Here is a 12233-nt window from a genome sequence, read left to right as displayed (position 1 = left end):
CAAAAAAAACTTTACAAATAACAGATTTTTTTTTTTTGCAAAGTTTTCTGCAAGGTAACTGCAAGGTTTTGGTTTATTTGGTCACTGCTCTTCAGTAAACCAATAAATAAAAAAAATGGACTCCCACGATATGAATGTTTGCAGTAGAGGAGATGAAAATTAGTTTTAAGTGTTCATACTTCATGACTTTATCATAAAAGATTACCTTTCATTGAGTGTAGCTGCACAAATTTTAACCACAGAACAAAGGTTCATAACGTATGACTCAGTTATATAGCACGGGCCTGAGCACAGTGCCAGGATGTGGGAAAGACTTATGTAACAATAATTTATTGTGTGCATACTATGAACTCAGAGGATATAAATACAATAATACGTTCAACTGCTTCGCTCTAACATTGTTGAAATCTGTTTTTTCCTTCTACTTTGACCCCACACAATACCCAAATTGTCCTTGACCTATTACAATGCCATTTCCTCACTGCGTCCTAGCTATTAACTGGGCAGCTTTTAATGTCATCCATCACTTTCTATCTTCATAAAACCATCAAAGTCCCTGGATAATTCCATTTGTCAAAATGAGAGCTCTCTAACATGCCTTGCACTGTATGCAATGGTGCAGTCAGTAACGTGCTGATCAGGAACCAGATACCACTGGTGGATCTACCCGATTTAGGACAAAACATTGAATTACAACCAGAACCTCATATGGCTATGGTTACAGAAAACAAGGCATATAGACCATAGGGATGCATTTTGTTCATTCAAAATGAAAACTTGCAATTTAATTTCATCTGCTAACACTACAGCCACTTATATCACTAAAGCTCAAGCTCATTTAAAAAAACCCTACCTACCTAACCTCCTCCCCTGGATGGCAGTGGGGTTCCAGGAAGGCAAAGCTTTTCTTTTATACATATAACTAAAACTTAGACTGAATAATGAAAATTCTAATAGCAAACATGTTGATAAATGATTACAAATAGCGTATAGAAGCAAAGTTTTGGACAGAATATCTGTGCCATGGGCCTAATGTGCTTGTACACTACATTCCAGCTCATTCTTCTCATCTCTAGATCCAGTCACTGGAGAGATCAGTCATGCGTGACCCACAAATTAGGAAGAGGAGATATCTGAGCACATTTACCAGCATCCTTACATTACAAAAAAAAGGAGGTGGTGATCAATCATAAGACCTTATTATGGAAAATGATAAGGCACAATAGTCATATGTTTAGGTGCACCATATTAGGCAACTGCAGCTACACAATGGCTTTTTAAAATCTAAAAAGTTCAGGAGTAAACCTAATAATGTTCATTTAAATTAATCAGCATAAAAGCATTTAAAATTTGCCTTAAGTTGGGTTTTTGGCAAACCTGTCCTATATTTACTACTTGGCCAATGTTGTACAACCCTTTTAGCACTGGAGTACCTTTGACATAACTGCTAATAATACTATATCCACAGCTCACAGTAAATTAGCATGGTGGTCAGTTGGAAGATATAGTGGTACACATTTGACACAAGTAAATACGTATGGCTTTTCCTAGAGAATGTGGCAAAATGGCTGAAAACACTAGAAACATAAAAAGATAACCACACAAGGTCACACATGACAAATCAAGTTCGGTGCTTTCAGAATTTTATAAATAGACGTATCATGCTTCTGCCTAGACATCAGGAAAACAAGTTACTGGCACTTGAGTACCATGGAAATCATTGTCTTGGTAGAATGTGGAACAAACAGTACCGTTGTGTTATTTGGATGGTCTGGAGCACAGCTGGTACTGTAATGCTGCATAGACAATTCATTAGCTCCTCATTTTCAGCCCTCACAGTATCATCGTTGAACTGATTGCTTTGTCCTGTACAGTATACAGATGTCATATATTTGCTTTGTAACCTATAGTTGGGATTTTCTATGACACACAGTTGTGCTACAGTGCAATAAAACACATACCATGCCCCTCTGACAATAACAGTATGCAAGCAAAAAGTAAACGTGATGAATAGGACCACACAGGAAACCTGGAATTATTTACATTAAACACTGCTTCCTGCTAAGGGCCATTACAAACTTCATTAACAAGCCATTCATAACCTTTAAAATGCCTTCTTGTTGTACACACCTGCCAAGTCTAACACTTGGTGAATGGAAGCGGTATCTGCTGTTTATTCTGGTGCTGGTATCATATCTTTTCATTCAGAAAACATGTTAAAATGTGGGTTAGAAATGATGACAATGAGTACAAGTCTTTCCAAAGTGACTTGCTGGGGTTATTCTAGATTCACCAATTAGCATACTCACATAAGCAGAAGAATATGAAACTTATTTTGTTTTTACAATGTCCATGCAAACCCATATAAACACCCATTTGCTAGCATCTAACAAACTCGCTCCCATCCACTTTATTGATATCTATTTGAATCTTCACTCCTGATCCAGTAGGTCAGTGGTCCCTAACCTTTCCGACAACAGGGCTTGGCAACACAGCACAAAGGTGAATCACAATGATGGTTACACTAAACACAAATAGAATGATACATGGTAGAGTAATTCCCCGAAGAACCAAGTCTCAAGTTACTGACTTATATCTGTCACAAGGTAAAGAAAAATCAAGAGCTACAAAATAAACATAAAAACAATGCCGTTCACGTATTGAACTTGTATACAAGCACAAATAACAATAGCGCACAATGACTCTGAATGGCAAAACATTAAGGCACAAATTCCTGCACTGATCTTTCTACCCCAAATACAGAGCCAAATACAAAGCCTGCGTCAACAGACTTAAAATTTGTGTTAATGGAGTCAAATGGAAGTCGGTTTAAAATGCTCCCTGGATCATTTAGAATTCATTGACGTATGTATTTGTCCTGCATTTCACTTCAAGGGGTTTCCCATGAATTTGCATGTATCAAAAATTAAAAGAAGTCCCTGAACTGAGGACCTACAAAATGTTTCATATGCCTTTGCAGGTTGGATATACGAAACATGCTTTTTAATATTGATAATAGAAGCCTACTCTATTCAACACTATGAAATAATGTACAGTGTTCCCAGTTACAATTACCATTAAGATCAACCATCAGATATCAGGAACCAAATGTGTAAGTTTGCGAGGCATGAAGAAGCCATTACGTGTACAAAAACTGTTGTAGAGTCTACATCAACCTTTTTATAAGTGATAATAGAAGCCTACTCTATTCAACACCATGAAATGATGTACAGTGTCTCCAGTGCTCAACTCAGAATTGGGTGGGTGGGAAGAAATTGTAGGTGGGTGGCAGCCCCTGTATTGTAACTCCTCAGTAATCACCCAAAAATAGCCAGGTGGTTGCTGAAAAGTGCTGGGTGGTGCACCCAGCTAAAAGGGGCTGGGGAGAACACTGGTCCCCAACAGGAACAGTGTTGGTTCTACTTGATGGCCCAATTGGATTTTTCCTATTATGCCTTCAGTTTACTATGGGGGAGCGAAATGCATAATCTGATAAAAAAACAAATGCTAAATTGTCTTTTCACTGTGTTGGGGGAAGGGGGATTTTGTGGTAAAACTCACAAACTAAACCAAAAGACATAAATGAAGCAAATGTAAAACTAGAAAAGGTCAGAACTCATTTCCACTATTCTACTTGTTAAAGGTAAAAAAAAAATATGAAAACCAAGTATTTGCCCGACAGCCAATTACCTAGCATTTTCTAATGGACAAGATAGTGTGGCACCTTGAATATTTCCCTCAGAAAAGGGTTTCTATTAGCATGATGGTCAGTGGGAAGAATGCCTCTTACATGGCTGACCAGTGGGAAGAATGCCTCTTACATGGCTGACCAGTGGGAAGAATGCCACTATTATAGAGAGTAAAAATAACTATTAGTTTCACTTAAACTGACTATAATTGACACAAATTGATCATTGCTCAAGGAACCCATAGCAAGCTCTGGAGAAACCCCAGGGTTCCATTCGTACCCTGGTTGAGAAACCCTTGTCTATATAATGTTCCTCACAGTATACATGCAATCCCTATAGCCTTCAGTTTAATACAAAAGCCATGTGTGCTTTCCTTTGTGGAAAACCAACTATATGATGTCCATGCAGAGACAACACTACACTCGAAAAACTGTCAGATCTTGGGGATGACGGTGTATATCTCAGGACTGGATGGACAAATACAAACATCATGGCAGGTTGAGTTGAACTCTTTGTCTGGAGTTTAGTTTTAGGGTCCATCCCCACAGCTAAACTTGGCCAACCGAATATTATAACCCCTGTCCAATGAAACCTTCATGGGCAAATCCCATGAAGTTGGGGGCAAAGGACAGTTTTACTTTATTAGGTTCATGGCAGCACCTGGATTTAGTGATAATACATGGGCATGGGTTAGTTTTGGGACATGTGTCTAAATAAGGGATGTTAAGCCTTCCATAACAGTTTATAAAAAAATCAGATGAACACACTATTTAGTCATTTCTATCCGTCAGAACAAACCTTGTAGTTACCACCGACAATTACAAACAGTTAACAAAAAACAATGTAATATGTTTTAAAAATAAACTAAATACAATACAGTTCAAAGACAAAAACTTTTAGCACCTATGGCAATTACATGAATGCAGATTCTCTAGCACTCTGATTCTCCAGTCCAGACTCCTGGATTTAATCATTCTAATATTATCCTGATGGAATCAAATAATTGTCCAAGATGGAAAGAAATGCTCATTCCATTTGCCACGTTGAAAAAAAAAATCTAGGTCATACATTTTTACAGAAATATGTCCAGCTATTAACTTAAGCACTGGCTGTGGAATAAGGGGCCTGCTTCCAAAGATCAGTAAAAGAATGGATTTTAGTTTCTCTGCATGTCACCCTATTTCACCATTAGATTTTTTCTTGGAGTTGTTAAAGTTTGATATGGAAGGTTGTAAAGCAAAGCAAATAAAATACAATAAAGCACAATGAAGGAAAAAAAAAGCAACTAAATGGGAAAAATATTCAATATTAAGCAAAGTTTTCCAGCTCCCACATTAAAAAGCAAAATATTATTCCTGGTTTAGGATTATAAAATGCAACAAAATCTTTATAAACTGGCAAAACCTACTAAAAAATAACTCGGTTATTGTCAGGGCAGCTTTTGAAAAAAAGAAAAAACTAAACAAAGAGTGTACATTTTATTTACAAACAGACCCTTCCTAAGAAAAGCCCATGACATTCAAACTTATCAAATATGAAAATAAAAGTGTCATGAGAAATGAGGAAAAGGAAAAAGAAAAAGAAAAAGAAAAAGAACATTAAACCAGGGCAGCACGGTGGCTCAGAGGTAGCACTTTGGCTTTTGCTGCACTAGGTCCCAGGTTCGAATCTTGGCCAGGACACTATCTGCATCAATTTTACAGGTTCTACCCGTGGCTGCTGGGGTTTTTGTCTGGGTACTCTGGTTTCCTCCCACATACCAAAAACATGCAGTTAGGTTATTTGGCTTCCCCCCCAAAATGGACTTTGGGCTGTGTTAAAGACATATGACTGAGGTTTGATTGTAAGCCCCTTCGATGAACAGCTAGTGAAGTGACCATGGACTGTGTAAAGCACTACATAATATGTTGGTGCTATATAAATACTCTGTAATAATATTAAGAGGGGAGAGCTCAGTAACTGAAATGGTTATTCAATCAATGGTGTTTTTTTACATGTGTTCTCCTTTATTAATTACAGACCCACGGTATTTATTAACAAGCTCTTATCAAGTGTAGGTCCTACTTTGCTCTTTGTTTCTTCATGTAGCGACAGATAAGCATATTGTCAAATTATTTGGGATGAATGACTACAAGTTTTTAGACTGTTAACTTAGTAAAGTAAATTGCAACTTTGCAAGTGATAAATTAACTTAGCTTAGTAAATGAGGTGCTGGCTTCAGCCAACCAATTAAATATAATTGTTTCTGCATATTCTTTGCAAACTGAAAAATGAACTATTACCTAGTTTAGTATGTAGCATTGTAGAGAATAAAATCCTTTAGTAAATCATCCCCATTGTGCCCCATAGACATTGCTAGCTGTATCACGTTTCCTATCTCTCTCAGTCTGTACAGGCATGACCCCTAGTAAGAAGGTATAATAATGTTCATAATTTAAGAGGTAATATAAGGTATATAAGAGTATAATCATGTTTAGGGATTATGTCCCAGTTACAAAACTCTTCAAATTCTAGTAAACAGAGGGGCCAGATCATAACAATGCAGCATTTCTGTTGCTCGGACCCACTCGGTAGGATGACAGCAGGGTACAGGAGTTAGTTGTGGAGTTTCTGTCCAACTTTGTGATGACAGATTGTTTTGTAAGATTTGATGTAAGCAGTGATACAACTAGAATGGACAGATAACTTGTTTTCCAATATAGATTGTTTGAAGGCAAAGTGTCTTTTAAAGGATGAAGGGATATCAACCATTTAAGAGGGACAAAAAGAAGTACATGAGTCTGGGAGACAAAGCAAATGTTCATGTTAATAGGCATTGTCAAATTCTTGGATTACACATGCGTGGGCATGGCTTAGATTTTGTGGCAGGGATTTAGAGTAGAACGTCAACTAATTTTGGTTAGTGTGGGTGACGAGTCTCCAAGGATGTGATCCTCAGAAGAGTTATGCAGGAAATGGTGACCTGGATGCTATTACTTCCTACTGATAAATGTCTTTATAATGAACCCAATGTCCAGGCAATGAAAGCTTTTGATTAGCACTAAATACTCTCATGGGGTCATTAGCACATGAAAAGCCCACCAAAACAAACTATGTAGAAGAAATGTGTACTGATATGAGGGTCCACCTGATATGAGGGTCCACTATATGTCCACCTCTCCTTCTGAACATTCTGATCAGTGACACAGAAAGAAATTCAGCCAGAGACATAAACTGGTATTCTGAGAAGGAGGTCCATTATGGCAGAATGGTTAGTAGAAATCTGTAAAGGACTGCTTAACCTCTACAGGCGGGCCACAGTTTGTAATATATTGATATGCCAGGGACTTATGCATTATATTTGGCTGTGCCATTGCTGACTTGTTTTTTAAGGTTCCAGGGTCGTTACTCCTACCTGTCCATCACTAGTGAATCACTTACCTAAAACAAGCATGTGCATGCTTCCTGATTTACGCATGCTTATACTAGATCACCAACTCATCATGTTGATAGAACAGAAGCAACTGCAACACCCACACATTTTACTGCTCTGCAGACCATAAATTGAAGACGTTTACTCCATAAGATTCAATGGGAACTTCCTAACATCCTAAATATCATACAGAGAAAAGGTAAGAAAGCAAATGGGATTGCAGCCCCAAAACATATTACAGCATCTATCTTCCCTACATTCAGATATCTGCTGTTCATGGAAATAGCTAGTCTGATAACTTCCGAATACTACAATTCTTTTACCGGGTAATGTAAAGTATGACAAGATACCTGATTCTCTGCGGATTAATAAAAGGTCCACTAAAGTAGCAGACTGGATCCAACTAACATGTCCTCTAAATGGAATGTATTAAGAGCACAGGAAAACAGGTGAATGTTGCACTGCTATACAAAGTTAGTTGCTTACAAATTATTATACGTGTATTGGGTTAGAATTGATTCATCACATTCTTTATATTAAAGAGAACCCATTTCCTCTTGGAATGATGTAGCTTGCCTATACTTTCCAAACAGCCACCTCTTCCGATAAAGTGACGATAAATGTTTTTGCATTGTTCCTCTGAGACAGGAAAAGGCGACCAGACAGAAGTGTCACCAGTGAATATGGGTATCATGAAGCAGCCTGTGTAAGCTGGGCTTTCCGTAGGCCTCTCAATCACATTATATATGTGTGCAGCAGCAGCAGCCGGAGCGTAGTATGAGCTCCCAAGCGGAGGACACTCACCATGTCTGCAGCTACATGATAACCTGTTACATTTCTACATTACCCATCCCACCTTCTGAAACATGAAATCTGCAGTGTGATGTACAGACATCTCATTCTGCAATATATACTGAACAAACCAACAATTCACAGATCTTTGATGACATTCAACACCATTCCTGCTAAAATTGAGTCATTTAATTATTGCAAAGCCTTATTCCACATTCAATCCCCACCCTCCATCTCAATCCGGATTTGTGTAGAGCCAATATGACATCACCTATCCATAGATGTCACCTATCAAGGACATTCCAGACATATGTTTCATTGCGCTGATGAATTTCTCTTTATCATCTGGCCTCTGATAATACAAAGCTTGTAACGCAAGCCTTAATCTTCCTTTTCACATCTCTACATGAAAGGTGTTCAGATGAGATGCGGCTTTAGATGTTTAAAGCGCACAGGCTCCTCTTAAGAAATGGTGTATTGCTTTCATGCTCCCAGCCCTGGGGCCATACATTCCTGCCAGTGTAGATTCATCTACTTGTAAAGACGGCTTCAGCAGCCAGACAGGGAAATGTAAGAGGAGCCGGGTGAATAATATGGTACTGGGAATGGATCAGTGAATGCCAGGGATCTTTACAATGCTTGCATATGTGCGCCGCTAAGCAAGCGTTGCATACCGAAATCAGTGCAGGTGCTCTCTATACAGCTCATATATATATATATATATATACACACACACATATACATGTATGTATATATATTTTAATATAAAATGAAAAGGGATTAGCTGCTGTCACAGATCTTGCACATATGTGCTGGTAATATAGAAAAAGCACCTTACAGTTAATAAACAGCCACAATATAAAGAATGGGAATGGATCAGCTGCTGTGACATATATGTCTGATGTCAATAAGAATAAACGTCATATATACACAGAATAACACCCATCAAACCATCTACACATGTATATCCAAGAAAATGATCATACTGATCAGCCTTAATACAAAGTGCTGCAGAAACTTAATGCAAGCCCTAGCATACAATACACAAATACATCATTTCTTCCCAAGACATAACTAGGACCATACACAGGAGTTGGGGTGAGCAGAAAAGGAATACAAATATGACACAACAGTATGACTTCCATCCAGTGCTTACCCAGACCCTCAGTGCTGCATTCCACAGCCTGGCTCCTTATCACAGACCTGTCTGCAGAAGCCAAGCTAAAAGACTCTTCCACAGTGGTCAGCAATGCCAGCTCTCCAGCATGACAAGGCTAGGACAATCCCAGCTCACTTACTTGTGTTGCTGTCAGTGGTCCTATCCAGTGTTGTCTTGCTGCTAGCCTGTTCACATTCTCCCCCACACAAGAAGCAGCAGCTTCAGCATCCGGAAGCTAATTCCAGCTCACAGCTCTCAACTCAGGAAATAATTCCCAGCCCCTCCTTCCCTCTTCCCTACTTCTTCTATGGAAAGAATGGAAAGTCAATGGAAAAGGCTGCTGGCGCCACCTGCTGCACCACACAGGTATAGCACCGAAAAAAAAGGGGCATAGTAATGGGATCAGAGTGCTGAAATCATGACAACATTAAAAAAAAACATGAACTTTTATTCAGTTCCACCATTTTATCCATCCTCATAATAATATACAACCATCACGCTTCTACTTACCAAGTAATTAAAAAAGTGGCATCACCACTGCTGCTGCTAAAAATGTAATGAAACATTTACCATATGCAAACATGAATATGTATGAACAATCTGACAATATTTTCATACAACATGAAAGATAAGCCAGAAATTGTTTTCCCATAGTGTGAAAGTCTTTACAGACATTTGCTTTACTGCTGGAAGGATTTCTCTACAATTACCTATATAGTCACTGGAAGAGGAAATCAGGAAAATGTTTTTAATGATGACACAGACAGCAGTGAAGGAACATTTTAATATACCTTGGAACCATGAGTTTTAAAACCTATAGATATAAAATATTTAAAATGACTATAACATGTTTTTGAATAATATGAGATTTGTTTTAAACTTATTTTTATTGAGTTACACCAGTATAGAATTATATGATATATTTGTGATTGGATCTAAACCACCTTTCCTATAAAGTACAAGATACATTACATCCATGCTTACATTTACAACTTTGTATTGTAAAATATTGGAATGTTACAAATATTTTCATTATATGTATTCTGACTTTCACTTTTAATAATTTCGAATTATATATGTTAGCATTGAAAAGCTCATTATAAACAGTTTTAGTATTCTTAATTATGGCTTTTACATGTTTATAATATGTAAAAAAATTATATCACACGTAGACTAACGAGCCATTTCATTGATGTGTATGTAACATTCTGGTAGCTGTTGTCATTGGGTCAAAAAGTGAGAGGAAATCCAGAATGTTAGTGGCCAGAAGAAGAGGTGAGGGGAAATCTTCCAATAATAAAAAAAAAGACATTTCCTCTAACTTCTTGTTACAGAAAATGAAGTGTAATATCCTCAATGCAACAAAGACACCAATAAAAGTAACCTGAAAGGGGCTTTAACTTTTATTCCCTACTATTCTCAAAAAAAAAAATAGTTTGGGCTATACAGTCTTTTCAAGGATCATTAGGCTAATATATATAAACTTTATCTGAGTTTCTGGTAGTCTACAAGTTGGGTAGTTTTTATGTTTTAATTATGAATATCACTGTAAATGTTTATTTGTAAAACGTTTATTAAAACATCACTCACAAAAAATATACCAGGAATAATGGTTGCTCACTGTTCACTGGACCTGGGGAATGAAGTCCCTGCTTTGTTTAAGAGGTGCACACTGAGGTTGCTCCCTGAAATAATAGCTTTTAAATAACTGAATATTTTGGCTTAGGGGAAGAAGGAGTACTGAGCTGAGGTAGTGACCATGAAAGGTGTCACAAAATGTCATTATTTGGAATTATTTACTGTCCTCTGTTAGGGTTCTTGGTGTTCAACTAGTGTGAACTAAACTTTTAAATCAATAATTTACACAAATATTTGACAATGCTGAAGTACAAAAAGAAATCTACAATGTGGCCCATATAGTTTCCATATAAAAAAGTATTTGCTTTTCAACCAAGAATTAAATATGATAAACAGAAAAGGCAGAACATGGCAGATGGTTGATGCTAGTACCTGGCTAGGTTCTGCTGCAACCTTTACACGCTTTTTACACATTCACCCTTAACTCATGTATCATCTCAACACAGCCTTTCCAGAATGGAAGGTCATATTCTACCAGGGACAGACAAGTAAGTCACTTCACATGGCTGGGGTCAATGGGGTAAGTTTCTTCACTGATTTCCTATGAAAGGCACAAAGGTTCTTTAAAGAGACACAACCACCACCTTAGTGCACGTGAAGTCCTCGTCACAAACCACTTTTTTACCAATTCCATGTGACATCACTGCTTTCTACTTGACATGAACCCCCATGGTTCATCCCATCCCATCTTTTTGTCCAGAATAGAAAAGTGAATGTCTACACAGCATAGCCATTTCGAACTCTTTACTGAAATCATTAGCACATTACACCCAACAACCACTTTCTGGTAACATTCTGTACCAAAGGACAATACAGCTGTCTCACAACTGAGCTCAGTTGTCTGTATAGTTGGAGCTTCCTGGAGGAGTATGGAGATGGACTGTCCCCCAGTATCACGGTGACACATTTCAGGCCCACTAATGGATTCTCTCCAGAGTAGAAAGAACAGTTTTTGGTTGACCTTACTAAGCATACTAACTGCCTGCCTCCCACTCCCTCTGTCCTCTTTTCTGACAGTCCAAGAAGAAGGCCTACTTTCCTTACACACAACATCCCCTATTTACCCACAAACAAGTAGTAAAAAGAGCAATAACATGTCTAGTTAGTTCTTTAAAAATGTCTTTCTGAAGGGTCCATTACTCTTACACAAAGAAACCCTGGAAAAAAAAGCCCAGAATGGAATTCTGGAGAAATTACAAAGAAAAATTAGGTTTTGATTAAAAAAATTACCAGACTTTAAACACCTCCCAGAGCAGTGATTGCCAACCTTTTTGGACCTACGGACCACTAAATGCATGGACTCTGGACTGCACATGTGTGGGGAGCTGTGTGTCACTCAAAGAAACAAAAAAAGAGTGATGTCATGATGCCAGAAAAGCCCACTCTAGAGACACAACCCCCCTGAGCCTACACTACAGGAGACATTATCTGCAGTTCAGGCCGGTGTGCCCTCCCAGAGGGGTCCTTCTCTTGACCCACCAGGCAGAGCTGCGGACCACCAAAATTTTCTTGCGGACTAGCGGTTGGCGACCGCAGTCCCACA

General features: G+C 38.1%; 1 protein-coding gene across 2 annotated transcripts in view; it reads right to left on the bottom strand.

Moving 5' to 3' along the window:
- The window catches only part of APBB2 (amyloid beta precursor protein binding family B member 2), a 180131-nt gene extending 170840 nt beyond the window's left edge, over positions 1 to 9291 (bottom strand). Inside the window, exon 1 of one of the 2 annotated variants that reach the window (XM_072406280.1) lies at positions 9192 to 9291. The gene's annotated coding sequence lies outside the window, so the exon portion shown is untranslated. The other variant, XM_072406281.1, reaches the window with a different exon arrangement.
- Positions 9292 to 12233: the final 2942 nt, after the last annotated feature.

The sequence above is a fragment of the Pyxicephalus adspersus genome, chromosome 3, assembly GCF_032062135.1.
Source record: "Pyxicephalus adspersus chromosome 3, UCB_Pads_2.0, whole genome shotgun sequence".
Lineage (NCBI taxonomy): Eukaryota > Metazoa > Chordata > Amphibia > Anura > Pyxicephalidae > Pyxicephalus > Pyxicephalus adspersus.
This window is presented reverse-complemented; position numbering and strand designations above follow the sequence as displayed.